We start from the raw sequence: 15,698 nt of genomic DNA, 5'->3' as shown, positions 1-15,698 counted from the left end.
AGGGAGGTGCATGGATGATTTGACTTGACATCTGGGAGGTGCATGGATGATTTGACTTGACATCTGGGAAGTCAAACCTCCGTTGCCCCTGCTTACCTACAAAAATTTGGAGTTGTCTATAATGCGACTTTTTGAGATTCCGGTGACGGAATCCGGCGGAAGAAATTGAGATGAAATCATTATTTGTTGCAGTTAAAATGGTTTTTTAATTGCATATTCGGATTCAGCACCCTCAAAAACCCCTGGGACGCTTTCATTGTGCAGAAACTAGTTATCAAACTTCGATTTCAATAAATTACTGCCGGATTTTCACCGGAAAAAATCGCCAGAAAGGCTTTCAAAAAGTCGCGTTAAAGACTACGTCCAAAAATTTCCCATAAAACATAGAATTGGATGTTTCCCCATGCTTCTTGGGATCGGCATGAAAGGGCGAGCTGTATCGATTGGTTAACCCGAATCCTTTGCGTGTATGGTCCGACGGGCCCTACTATTGTTACTTAAGGCACTACACATTACCTTATTAATCGAAAAATGGAGGGTTGGGATTTGAGGTCCTTTAGCCATGGAACACGGCACATGGAGGGTTGGGATTTGAGGTCCTTTAGCCATGGAACACGGCACAATTGTGTATATAAAGTGGGGCCTCTCAAACAGTAGCATGAAAGCTTTGTGCATCAACACCTGCTGGCTGGGATGCAAACGATCATACACAGCTAGATCAATAGGAGAAACTCATTGAACGGCTTATTTCCCTTCCCTCATTGAACGGCTTATTTCCCTTCCCTCGCTCGGAAACAGACTAGCATTGTGCCATATCTACTACGTATATAATTTAACAAATTTTGTTGTGTCTATCTCGCAACTAGCTAGACGTGTAGCAAGCAAATTCATAAGAAAATGTTTTAGATAGGTAGGTATTCCCCTTGGCGATCGGAGAAGAGTGACTATGGGCTCTCTAATAACTAATAAAAATAAGATGACCCCGCATTGGTCTTATTTGTGATCCGATATCCCAATAGATTATGTTTTATGTTGGCTGGGGTGGGTAAGAAAACAGGATCGATAGAGCTCTAATTGATTGATTTCGAGATTGGTGGCATTTTTCATGAAATTGGTGCTGGCCACTCTCACGATAAGACTGCTATCTACAGTTGAGGGATATATTCATCCAAATGTTTCACTATAACTATTGGGGGGCTGATAGTTAATCAGTAGATCAAAGTGTTTTTCGAATGTTCTATTTATAAAAATTGAATGTGGTTTCCGATGAAGTGAGGGAATGGGGCAGGGATACAAAAGTGGAGAAGGGAGATCAAAAGGTGTCGGATTCTCGAGTGTAGCTACAGTTATGCCAGTTCTAATGGCATATTGATAAATTCTACATATTTATGAGGTTCTGTTCGAAATATTTGTGCAACAACAAATATTCAATTTAAATTTAAATAACTCTCTAATTCTTTGCTATCTCTAACAACAAAAGTTCAATTTAAATTTAAGTGAACAAATTGATATGCTATTGAAAATACATCCAAATATAATTAAATCAAATCAATAAGAGGAAGGGAATTACAACATATTAAATTAGATCCGTCAAAAGCATTCGAGCCTCTGCCATTCTTTTATATCTGAGAAAAAAAAGCCAAACAATCTGCAATTCTTTTATACACGTGAGAAAAAATCAAACAAAAAGTCGAAACTAGATATTTAAATTTCAATGTACTCGTAAACTGTAGAGTTAAATATGTTTTGCAGGACATAGATAATAATTTCTGTAAAAAAAATCATACGGTAAAAATCAGACGGATACTTTATGAGTGTAACCTAAACATAAAAGTATGAACCCAAACATAAAAAGAATTCATGAGTATAGCGAGCATTAGCGCTATGCGCCACATCAGAATTTGCCTAAAGCACCACAGCATTAAAGAATTTAACTAATTTAAAGATAGGATTTAAAGAATTTACATAAGGCTATGGATTTGTTTGAACACATGGCCCGAGGGTTCAAATCCAGCAAGGAGGAAAAGAATTTTGATAGCAGCAAAGCTATTATTCCTCCTCCATGGGCATGCCCTGCTGAAACCACAGATCTGCAAGAAAATGCTGAAGGTTAGTCCGCCTGTGAAGACTTGATGTACCAGCGGATAAAGAACCAAAAGTGAGAGGAGCATTCGTAGAAATCACCTAAATCGAAGCAGATTGTTCAAGAAAACGATGGTGAATGCAGACAAGCTGGGCAACAGCAAAAGTAGGAGGCGAGAGGAGGCCAGAGTAGCTTAATGCGCCGAAGGAAGCGCCTGCACTGCAAGGGTTCCAGATCCAACAATGAGGAAAAGGACTTTGATAGCAGCAACGCTATTAACCCTCCTCCAGGGGCCGGCCATGCTGAAACCACAGAAATGCAAGAAAATGCTAAAGATGAGTCTGCCGGTCAAGACTTGATGCAGCAGCTGATAAAGAAATCAAAGGTGAGAGGAGCATTCGAAGAAATCACCTAAATTGAAGCAGATTGTTCCACTCGCGTTCAAGAAAACGACGGTGAAGGCAGACAACCTGAGCAGCAGCAAAAGCTTAATGCGCTGGATGTTTTCAGACATCAACGTGGATCATCTTTGGACGGCCTGGAGTTCCTCATTCCGAATTACCAATGGCCGAGCAAAAATATAAATGCAGATTTGCTTACCGTCGATCACAGATACTTTATACGGTTGATAACCATTGTAATTTGTTTATTGCAACCGATGCATTTGCAACGCTTCTTTTTTGCCGAATTCTTTTCATTTTCGTGTGCATTGCAGCATTTCCCCTAAAATTTAAATGGCCATTTCCGTCATTACACCAGCAGTACTATAATGTAAAAAAATTACAAAAATAGTGAAGTGAAAATGGATGTCAAATTATACCTCACGGAGCATTTAAATGGCCATTTCCGTGATTACACCAGCAATACTATAATGTAAAAAAATTACAAAAATAGTGAAGTGAAAATGGACATCAAAGTATACCTCACGGAGCTTCGAATTACAAACGAAAGAATAAGCCATGGCAAGCTCGATTTGCAGAGGTTCAAACCATGGCTAGGGTCCGATCACAAGAACACCAACAGAAATTATCATTGTCATTCATTCAGCCACCTGCACTTCTCATAATTCACACTGCGGACGAAGGCATGGAACTAAACTCCATTGGATAAACAGAGCTTGGAGCCGAATGGACTGAACAGATTGAGTCGCCCATAACGCTCTTTGCTACATAGAAAAGATTTTCACCTCCGTTCATTGGGCAATGTTCCACGACTTCTCAATGTCCACTTGACCAAATTACACTGGTATATTTGTGACACGTGTCACTTACATTTAATTCAGAACGTCCCCGCACCGTTAGATTGGAATTCTGTTACAATTGAACGGCGATAAAAAAGGGTGTCAGAAAATTTCAAAGGCTGTTTGTAATAACCCATGGATGAGTTTTTGTAATTGTGCATTAATCTTAATCAACTTATAGAAAACCTTCACCATCCACATCATTAAATTTGCATTCAGTTTCGTTTTTTTTTTTTATACTCCAAATTTATTTTATTATTTTAAATTAATGGTTTAACCATAATATAATTTGCTTTTAATTTTGATATTTTTTTGGAATAAATTAGATTTATGTAAATCTTATAGAACCTATTAAATTCTTATGAATGTTTAATTAAAATAAAAAAAATTATAATTTAAAAAAATATATATATCTATTTTTAAAATTTTATAATAATTTGACTTTTTTATTATAATTTGAATGTCTGTTTTATTGAGGTTTTGCTAGTTTACTATTAAGATTGTTTGAGTGTTGGGTCACGTTTAGAGGTCTAATCATATGGTAGTTCGCCCCACCTAAAACGGACGAGTTACACAGGGACAAAACATATTTTATCTTAAGCAGAGTGCTCTAACTGTATGCTAATTAGACCACCAATATAAAATGTCACTTTACCATTTCCTTCCATAGGCTCTTATCAAATGTACCATTTTTCTATATAAAGGTTCTAACATTTGTCATTAGCTCTCTTGAAGCCACGTGATGATATTTGTGATATCTTTGTAGAGAAAATGAGAACTTGTGAGCTTAACTCATTTCGTCCTTGATATACCCTTTATAGGACTCTGTATTATGGAAGTTTCCATTTCTTCTTAGCCTGGTAGCAAAATAATCTTCTGCAAAAGTATTGCAAGTCAAACCTCATCTTAATTTTTTGGGTTTCATTGGACTGGTGTAACAATACAGCCTGGTTTCAAGAGATGTTTGTGGTTGTGTAATGCTATTATATTAATAAAACAGGTAAGGTCAGACACATAATGTACAAGTAAAAGATTACGAGCATAGATCTATCTTTATACCAGATCTTTTAATTAGTAGGGCCTGGTTTCAAGAGATGTTTGTGGTTGTGTAATGCTATTATATTAATAAAACAGGTAAGGTCAGACACATAATGTACAAGTAAAAGATTAAGAGCATAGATCTATCTTTATACCAGATCTTTTAATTAGTAGGAGTTTATACCTGTCTTTTTAAGATGAATCGATCTATCTTTATACCAGATCTTTTAACTAGTGGGAGCTTATACCTGTCTTTTTTATCTTTATACCAGTGGGAGCTTATACCTGTCTTTTTTATCTTTATACCAGATCTTTTAACTAGTGGGAGCTTATACCTGTCTTTTTAAGATGAATCCATGCTCTTCTGCGCATTTTATAAGTTTTTGATCATAATCCGACCTAGAAATCTAGCCTTTCATTAAATTTGTATTCCATTTTTTTTTTAAATAATACTCCAGATTTATTATTATTTTAAAATAATGGGTTAATCATTACAAGTTGGGTGTGCATCATAATTTGTGTTTTATTATTATTTTAAAATAATGGGTTAATCATTACAAGTTGGCCCCTGCATCATAATTTGTGTTTAATTTTGACATTTAAATGCTAAAAATTATATTTATGTAAATCATATAAAATTTATTAAATAAATAGATTTCATTATTATAAAATAAATTTTATTATAATTTTTATATAAAAAAATTAAATTAAAATTAAAATAAATCCTAGTGAGAAAGATAATCATTATAGTTTAGTAATTTATTTTCAGCATAGTTTAATTAATAGATACATGCTTTTTTTCTAGGTTTTTTTTTTCTTTTTTTCTTTTTTTCAAAATACAGCAATTATAAGTTTAAGTTGTTTGTTTTGCATAGCTCCAATGGTATAGGGGTTATTTCATGATAATAAATCTATTTATGGATCTAAAAATACATTTTAAATAAGAAAAAATCACAATATTACTAAAAATTATATCATTAAATTCCAACTAAAAGGTTATTTCATTTTTCACTTAGACTTTTATTGTGTTAATAATTAAATTGATTCTAGAAGAAAATAATTAAAAAACAAATTATATACATAGCAACAATATTCATGATTTACCTTGGAAAAATTCTACTAAAAAAAACTAGACAATAATAAATCAATTATCTTATAGCTAAAAGCATAAAACTCATTAATAGTGCTACCAATTGCTTCCTCTAATGTCTTGTGTGAGAGAGATTAGATATGTCATCCACGTTAACTTCCATCCATAATAAAAATATAGTCAAAGCAATAAAGAAAACTAGAATCACAAATATGCCCAATCAAATCCTTCCCATAAAAATAATGAAATGGGTGATGCCTAAATCAAACCATAAGGGAGAAAAAACAAAGTTCAAAGAAAAAAATGGAGAGGTAAATTCAAAAACAAATTAGTCTAAATGGATAACTATAACATAGGTATAAGGTACCAAAAATGCAATGTCAAAACAACAATTTGTCACATCTAGTTAAAAATTCTAGACATCATATGCATGTGTCTACCCTATTAATGGATATTGATGTTCTAGTATGTGATGGTCAAGCAGTGCAATAAAAGACAAAGATTTGTTGTCTCAAATCCCAATACAATCATTAAAATGGTAGAAATAATAACATTGTTTTCCTTTGTTAATACCTTGCATATGGTTATACACTAAGTTTTTGTATTGCCAAAACCATCATTTCATTTCTAGCAATCACGCCTTAACTTATACTTTGCAACTTGAGCATGTTTATATACTAAGGTTTTGCATGGCCAAAATGGTCATTCCAACCTTATGTCATATATGGATTACATCGACATAATTACAATAGCCCATCCACTCAATATAACAATAATCTGCACCAAAAATACATACAAGGTTTTTTTGGTGGAATCCCCAAAACCTAGACAGAACATCAAATTTTGGTTCACCAAAATCGAAACCCAAATTTCATTGTCATAAGTTAGCTATCACTAATTTTCATTATCGCTTTCACCAACCATGCCTTTAACTAACTTGTAATATGGAAATCACATATTTCAAAGGGGAAATGCATGTAGCATTGCTCAACAATGAAACTTGAAGGAAGGATGAGGTTACAACTTTTGACGGTCTAGTATTTAAATATATAATGTTTACTTTGTGAATAAAAAATATAGTGAACAAAATAAGTAGGAAATTTATGGTAAGCTTGAATGCGCTCATATGTGGCATTGACCAACCAATGAAATGTTTGAATCTTCTTCTCTGTGGGTTGATCTCTATCATGATAGAAAATCAACATTAAAATTAGATGAAAACTAAAATAACATCAAATTAAATGGAACTATATAATGAGTAAGACCAAATCCTAAAATGGATGGAGATTATCATTTCAAGTGCTTTACATCCATCCATTTATTTCAAATTATCATATGAATGGCAAAACTTAAAATGTATGTAAGTTCTACCAAGGTCCCATTTCTTTCAATCCTAACTCAAACATGAAATGTCTTGATATGTACGCACAGTGCTCCACCTACATGCAAAGTGCTCCTCCTACAAATTGCGCAGTAGAATGTTGAATTCAGAAGAAGTTACGGATGAACATAAGACAAAGATAAACGATCTACAATTTAAAATAGATTAATGTGAGCTCAAGATTGATCCAACTGTATAAATTGATCCACCACAAGAGACAACTGTTAAATTCAAATTTATAGTTAGATAAGACTATCACTACGATAATTTTAATGAGAAAGATAAATATGCAAATTTAACTATTATAGTTGCAATCCAATGGTCTTTAAAATATCTCAGAGACACACATGGTAGACCTTTTAAGTATCTAGCCTAACTGACATTAAAAAAAAAAATCAAATATTATAACAATTACAGTGCTCCTTTCATTTGTTACACTACAAACTAAATATCATAGAGTTAGTTTATTTTATTATTTTAAATAAAATACTACTTTTCTTTGAATCATTTAACACTAGCTAAGTGGCAGACAAAAAGTACCAAATGTGTAAATGTCAATTTCTGTATATTCATTTGATCAATGAAATGCTTATTGTAATGGTTAGGTTATTTTATTATTTAAATGAATTATTATCTTTACTATTAATTAGAACATGGGTGACAAAACATATCAAATTTGTAATCCCAAACTAAAAAATATGATTACTTATATATATAATTATTAAAAAATAAAAGTATGTGTATATCTAATGTAATTGTGTTAGTTAATACGTTAAAAGAAACTACTCTTGTTGAAACTACCCACAACTTGAATTGAATCCATTGGAAAATGGAAACGCTCCCACAACTTAAATTGAATCAATTGGAAAATGGAAAAACTCGTGTACCTTATGTTATGAACCTATTTAGGTATACTTGGCAATGATTATTTTAAAAGAAAAAAATTGATAACTAGGTTAAGTTTAATTTAGTTGTTTTAAAGATGAAAGAGCATTCTTTTTAATTATTAAATCTTCTATTTGTGTTAGTTTTTAAAACATATGTATTTATATATTAATTAAAATATTATATATTAAGTTTAATATTATATTTAATTTTAAGTTTAAGATTAATATTAATAAATTTAAAGTTTAATAAAATTAAGTTTAATAATAAATTTAAAAGTATATTAAATTTATGAATTTAATATTAAAGTTTAGTTAATTTTATAAATTTAATAAGTTTAAAAATAAATTTAATATTATGTTAGGTTTAATATTAGATTTAAGATTAATATTAATAATTTTAAAGTTTAATAAGGTTAAGATTAATAATATTAGCATTAATAAAATTAAATTTTAACCCACAATTGGGGTGTGAAGCGAGATCGGATCTGGACGGGGATCATTCACATGGTTGAAGGATGAATGATTAGGGTATGTGGGCGGCCCATTCAAGGACCCCACACGAACACGGCAGAAGGTCTCGGGAGAATGAGGCAAGTGGAGGCAGCCTCAAGAAAACAAATGGGTAGGTGGGTGAACTTTCAAGGCAGAAAGGTGGCAAGGGAGAATAGTGTATGCATGCAAGGTCGGAGAAGGGAACAAGAGTCAGGTGACGAGATTGGAAGTCGAGAGGAGAACCAGGACTGCGGGAGAAGGGGCAGTCGTCGGCACTTGGATTTCACCTTCATCGCCCTGGAAAGAGACTGGTATGTAACACGAGCCTACCTAAGTCTAGATTTGGAATCAATGTTGCAAGCTTGGAGGCGAGTTTGGCATCGCATGAGGGTGGTGTCGAAAGTTTCTGGAAAATGTTGGCCCAGTTGTATGCTGTTGATGTTTGGTTTCTTAATTGATGTAAGATACAGAAGAATGCGAGAATTTTGGCTCAATTTTCTGTTATTAATGTCTCGATATGTATTTGCTGCATTTTATGGAAGGCTGGGGGGAAAAGAGGGGATCCATGGAGGGTTAGGAGGGACTCTCGGATCCTAGGGAATTAAATTGGCAATTGCCACATTGAAAATCAACAGCCTGGGATTGAGAAGAGGCTATGGCTCCTCTGACAGCCTGCGGGGGTCTGGTAGTCTCCAGAACCAGTGGGGGGTGCGAGGGGGTATGGGAAAAGGAAGATAGGGTCAGTCTGGCTAGTCCAGCTAGTGGGGGGGCATGCAAACCCCAAGGGGTAGGAAAGGGATGCTGGGGAATAGTAATTGTGGGAAGCTTGACCAACGGGTCTCAGTATGGCAATCGGGTAATCCTGAGAGGCAACAAGGTATCAGTAGAGAGGAGGGGGACTGGAACGCCAGTGCAACGGGTATGGTCGCCATGGGAAGCATTCTCTGGAGGAAATGGTGGTATGATGGGGTTAAGGCCTGAAAGTCTGGACGGGGGGGATTCTGTGTGGGCAACAAAATTCTATCCTATTCATCTTGAGTCAAGATGGACTACAGGGGCGTGTCAAAACTCCTAAAGGAAAGAGGGAGGTGTTGGGGCATCCCAATTCGAGGGGGTCAGCATTAACTGCTGAAACTGAGCCAAAATCGAGCAATTCTTGCTTTGGTAACCCCAGACCTTGCCTGCCAGCAACCCAGAGCGGAGCTAGACCTCAGCTTGGAACCCAGTTTGTCGACCCCAAGGGGGGATTAGAGCGGAGGAGGGAAACACCTCCCTTACTGTTTCATGAAGCAAGGATCAAGGAAATATGGGAAGGGAAAGGGGGGCACCCAGGTAGCTGAAAGAAAACTCAAAGTTGTTATTATGAAAATATGAATTACAAGGAAAGACAAAAGGTCATGAATGAAATCTAGATTGGTTATAATGTTTTCACTTATGTTAACATTACAGGTATATTTAACTCCTCTACCACTCTGACTCCGGCACTCCGACACCAAGAGCAGGAAGAACGAGTGAGGAGTGGGGGCCGAAAGAATTGCAAAAGGAAAATATGGTGAAGGCAGAAGCGAGGTAGGGAAGAAAAGGAGGTCGTCGGGCTGACAAACATGCCGAAAATAAAATGAAGGCCTCGGTGGCATCGGCGAGCAAAACCCAACGAAAAAGGGGAAGGAAAATGGGAGAGGAAAGCATGCAGGAACTCCAGCATAGGTAAAAGTTGTAATATCAACATGGGAGGCAGAGCTAAACGCCAAGGTGGCGAATGAAGCACTTCCAATAGAGGACTGGGAGCCACTGGTCATAGATCCGGGGCACACCAGAGGCCATCAAACACTGTTCCACAAACCATCCAATAGTACTAGGTGATGAAGAACCTGTTAGCCAGGGCCATGGCAACATACATGGACAAAGAAGAACCAGTGCAAGTTCGCCAGGAGGAGCCAAGTTTAAAGGATATTCAAAAGGAGATATAGGCGGTGCAGGTACAACAATACCACCAGAACCTTTGTTTTGGGTGAATCGAAAAACAAATCCAAACCTTGTTGTAGAACGAAGTGCCCAGGTTGAGTGCCAAGGACCTGACTCCTATTGATTCATCTGATGACTGATGCAGAGTAGTAGAAAGTAATTTTTTTTGTATGATGGATAACATTTACTTTACAAGTCAAAGAATTAAGCAAATAACAGATACAGTAGCAAACTTAGCAAGGATGATTATACTTAAACTGTTTAAATTTTGGATGACATATGATGTTGATCGGTGGCCAACAGACCTGGTTTCCCTCGGGCAGGTTGATGCCACCAAACATATTTTTTGTTACTTGCCTATAGATAATTAATAGAAAAAGGAAGTACTACCAAGCTTACACACAAAAAAAAAAAAAAAAAAAAGTTTTAATAATAAGGTTGGTATTAATATAATGTTTAATATTAAAATTAATACTAGCATAATCGTATTAATAAACATGTTTGATATATTCGTGGCATATATCAACCACATTATTAGGTATATGGGAGGATGTATAAACTCTAATATTAAATATAGGGTTTATATTATAGGATTTAATATTAGGATTTATCATATTGGATTTACTATTAGAGTTTATTATATATGGTTTATAATAGTAGGATTTAAAATATATATGGTTTAATATTATTTTTAAAATACTAGTTTAAAATATTGGGTTTTAATATTAGTATTTATAATATTAAGTTTTAATATTAGCATTTATAAATCTCTACCATAAACGTAATAATTATTAATGTGTTTATATACACTTGTTATATATGTTAACTAATGTGTTTATATACACTTGTTATATATGTTAATGTGGTTGTGATAGTTGTAAGCGCAAATTACTTTCTTTTCTTTTAATCATTTAGATAAATTACATTTACCTAAATTCACATGCACACATCACATGTATATTGTATTTCAAAAATTAGTGTTTTGTATTTAGATTATATATGTTATATCTTGTTTTGATATATAAGAAAAAAGATATATAATGAGTAAAGATATGTGATGTTTAATTGTCAATTTTATAATTAGTGCAATCATGTAAATTAAATAGCTAAGGAATATAATAAATTCACTACCACTTTACCATAATGATTCTTAATCTATAAAGAAATTTTATTGCAATATCATGGTTTATCAATCCTACATGCTCAAAAAACAATAACTTGTTTCATATAACACATGTTCATATGACATTTTTTAATCAATCAATTTAATTAAAAGGGGAAAAAATGGCATAACTACTTTGGAGATAAGATTTGAGCATACTACTAAGAATATTCTATATTGTTCCATAGTTAAATCCTTACCATCCACATAATTATTGATAATTAAATTAAAAGTCTTACTTCAAAATAGACACTATCAATGTAAATATGAAATTTTAATAAAAAAATTATATTATTGTGTTTTTAATTAGATTTGGTAAAGAATTTTACATTTTGGAGAAAAAAATTACAATGAAAAATACTTTTAGTCCAGATAGGTTAATTCAAATTTAATTATAGTATTTATTTATTTATAATAAAAAAAATATTAAATATACTATTTAAAAATATGATTATTTATCATTATTATTAAATATAAATCTTGATAATTAATTATACTAATGATAATAATAATAATCTAACTCTAACAGGGGTGGCAGGAGTGGTAGGAGTTATCTCTCACCTCGATGAAGCAAGGGTGATTGAATTCACCTAGGGCATTGGGGAGGGAACTAACAACCAGGGGGAAATATAACATTATGGCAAGGACTGGACTTGGCATAGACCATAGGTATACGTCATTTGATGGCCTTTGGCAACTCAATGATCATAATAAACTAGGTGAGAAAAGCAGCAGGCAGTCCCATGCAATTTCTGACCCCAATCTTGCATAGAATACAGCTTCTTTTGGAAAAATTCGAGAAGTTTGATCTTTTTCACATTAAAAAGAATATCAATATAGAAGAACAAACTTTGGCTAACCAAGGAGTTCTATTGGAACATACCCAATTGAGAATAGATGACAGGGTACTAGAAAATAAACCAATTCCATGATTGTAAAATCCAAATATTATGGCATCGAGGTAACAAACATACAACCACCTAGAAATTGGAGGTAGAAGCATTTAATTCAAATGTACAGTGTAATTATCTCCCTGATAACTCCACTACATAACTACCTCGTGTAGTGGAGACGAGTGATCATCATTAGAAGATGCAACAACATCTTCATATTGAACATGTTCATCTAGTGCTAGAGGCCGGATAGGTGGAGGAGGGCATATTAAACTCTAGCAGATTATAAGTTGAGTGAGATAAATGTTACCATGGGAAAAAGTGTGTGTTCTCCTCGGTCATCTCATGTTGTAATGGAAAACATCCATTTCATGATGGTAATGGATTTCAATATCTACTCACAGTTTGGGGATCATCGCAGCATTAAAGGAGCAATTACATTTCATAAATGGAGGGAAGTGAACAATTGAATATATAAAGAGAAAAACAATGATTCAGAAAAATTAAATTATTATGCAATCAACTCACAAAGTAGAAGAAAAAATATATCAATGACTTAAAAATTATCCACTTCGAGGTGGAAACCTCCTTTACATTACACAAATGAACAATTCTTGGATGATACAAATGATAACACCTCCTTGGTATATGTAGGAGTCTAAGGGGTCACAAAATAATCAAATTATACATAACAATAATAATGTAAGGGTGCAAAGGTCGTGGAGGCGGCGTAGTGGTAAAGTCGGCCTCGTCATGACGGACCGGTCTTGTGTTCAATCCCGAGCAAGGTCGTAGCTCGTCGTGCGAGTAGTTAGTCTAAACCGGGCCAAGCCCACTACCTTTTGATACACATGTTTATGGATCTCAGCTCATGTTAGGGTTCCTGCACAAACTCTGATGCTTTGTTCCTCCGCGCACTCTATTTTGAAGCTCGACGAGTCAGGCTTCTCCTGCTAATACTTTCTCCATGACTCCGCCCTTCTGAGGGGTGGGCAAGGCCCCCCCCTCCCAACAGATCCTCTTCTGACAACACTGTAAGTGCAGACAGGAACGCCAGTCCCAGCTCCACCCCACTGGATGCCCATTTCATCGATCCGGCTATTGACAAGGCAGGCTCTACGGCTGCTAAAGACAAAGGAATAGATCAGAATGCCTCGACGTCACTGCCAAAGGTGTCCTCTACTACATGCATCCCCAAGTCTTCAGAAAGAACCAAAATAGATCTCCCTAGTCACAGAATCAACAGTCAAATCCAATATATGAGGGATCATGCCCTCATAGGCAAGTTCTTAGGACTTTGGCCTACTAAAAAGGCTTTGCAAGGTTGGATCGCTTCCAAATGGAAGCCCAAAGGCCAAGTTACCCTGCAGCTCGGTCCCAAAGGTTTCTTCACTGCTATTTTCAACTGTCTGGAGGACAGAACTCGTATCTTTGAGGGAGGCCCATACTTCTTCAACTCTGCAGGCCTATACCTTCGGGACTGGATAGAGAGATTCAACCCAGACAAAGAAGATTTCAACTGGGCTCCAGTTTGGATCCGAATGTACTCTCTCCCCTTGGAATACTGGGATGAGGAAACCTTAAAGGACATAGGCAATGGCCTGGGGGTTTTTATCAAAGTCGCTGAGGAAACTAAACACCGAAGATACACCTCCTATGCCAGGATCTGTGTCCACATGCATCTGGCCAAAGCACTCATGGACTCGGTAAGTCTATTTCATGACGATTTTGAATGGGTTCAAACAATAGACTACGAGCATGTTCCTTTTCGTTGCAGGAAATGCCATGAACATGGCCACCTGTTCAGGGATTGCCCACTGAATCTGTGATCCAAGGCCCCTAGCCCTGAGACTAGCAAAGATGCTGAGGGATTTACAAAAGTCACCAGTAGACGAAAGCATGCCAAGAAATCTCCAGTCGCCCCTGACAATCTCAAGATACCTGACATAAGGAACAGCTTCGAAATCCTGACCTCTCAAAATAACTTGGAGGATCACCTTTCTATCCCTTCTACTTCAGATCCTCCTCCTACTTCTTCCCCCCCCATCCAAAATCTTCAGCTCCGCTTTCAGCCTCCGGTCTCACCATCATCCCCGCCTCCGCCTCTTCTGATAATAAAGATCAAGATAAAACCCTTCAAGCATCCAACATGGAGATAGATGCAGCTCTAGCTCTCAGTCTCCATCAAAAGCCAAACAAGGAAGAACAGAATATACCGATCCACATGGATGAGGAACCAAAGAGTATAGATCTGGGAGATCTAGACATTCTCACCCTGGAAACAGCGTGTCGACAGAAAGAATTTAGTGCTATAACCCCCCGGCAAATTGAAAATCTTGAAGTAGTATTAACCAGAGCACAGCAAAACAAATGTCTTGGTATTCAGGCAGGCAGTCCGTGGGATGGAAAAAAATACTGAAAGAATCGAAGAAACGCAGGCGTAAAACGGATCTGCAGAGGACCATTATTATTGGAGATATGCTGGTGGAATCTGGTAGATTCCCCAAGCTGACCAAGTTTTTTAAATCTCTTCCCCATGGTTCCTTATGAAGCTCATCTCATGGAACGTGAGAGGGCTTAATAGCCCTGCAAAACACAGAATGTTAAAAAACATGATCCAGCAAGATAAGCCTTCATTAGTCTATCTACAAGAAACAAAATGCAATAGCACAGCACTGGAAAAGATCCTAAATAAAGCCTGGCCTGGATGTCGTTCAATCTCAGTGGATGCTTCAGGAGCCTCAGGAGGGTTAGCAATCATTTGGAATCCTCAAGTTCTCTCTCTTCATGATTTCCACGCCTCACACTACTTTATTCAGACAACTTTCCACCTAATCGGGACCAATATCCATGGTCATCTCTCTAATGTGTATTTCCCACAAGATTTACAAAAGAAGTTGGATCTGCTGGACACTCTCACAGCTCTCAACTCTGTCAGGAGCTTTCCCCTTTGGATTTGCGGTGGTGACTTCAACATCATCACAGCTCTAGAGGAAAAATCAGGAGGAAGATCGAAGCTGGAAGGAGATAGCATCGGCTTCAAAGACTTCATCCACAAAAATCAGTTAATGGACCTACAGACTTCCAATGGTATATATACCTGGACCAATAAAAGAAGGGGACCACAGCATATCGCCTCCAGGCTGGATCGATTCCTTATGTCGGATAATGCTATTCACCTGGGTGGGGACTTTCATGCCTCAAGTGGGTTCTAATCATTGGCCCATAATGCTACAGTGGTTGCGTCCAGGCTCTAGGTGTAATAGACCTTTTCGCTTCGAATCATTTTGGTTTTCACATCCTAACTTCAAAGTAGTAGTTAACGATGCCTGGAATTCCTTCACTCCCCCTGAAGGAGCCAAGATGTTCCAGTTTCAACAAAAGTTAAAACACCTCAAACAAGCTCTCAAATCATGGAATCGCACTCAGTTTGGCAACATTTTTTACCATCAGAAAGCACTGGAGCA

Source organism: Pinus tabuliformis, chromosome X (assembly GCF_031772625.1).
Source record: "Pinus tabuliformis cultivar Carrire ecotype Pingquan chromosome X, CPIR1, whole genome shotgun sequence".
Classification (NCBI taxonomy): Eukaryota; Viridiplantae; Streptophyta; class Pinopsida; order Pinales; family Pinaceae; genus Pinus; species Pinus tabuliformis.
Note: the sequence above shows the minus strand (reverse complement) of the source record.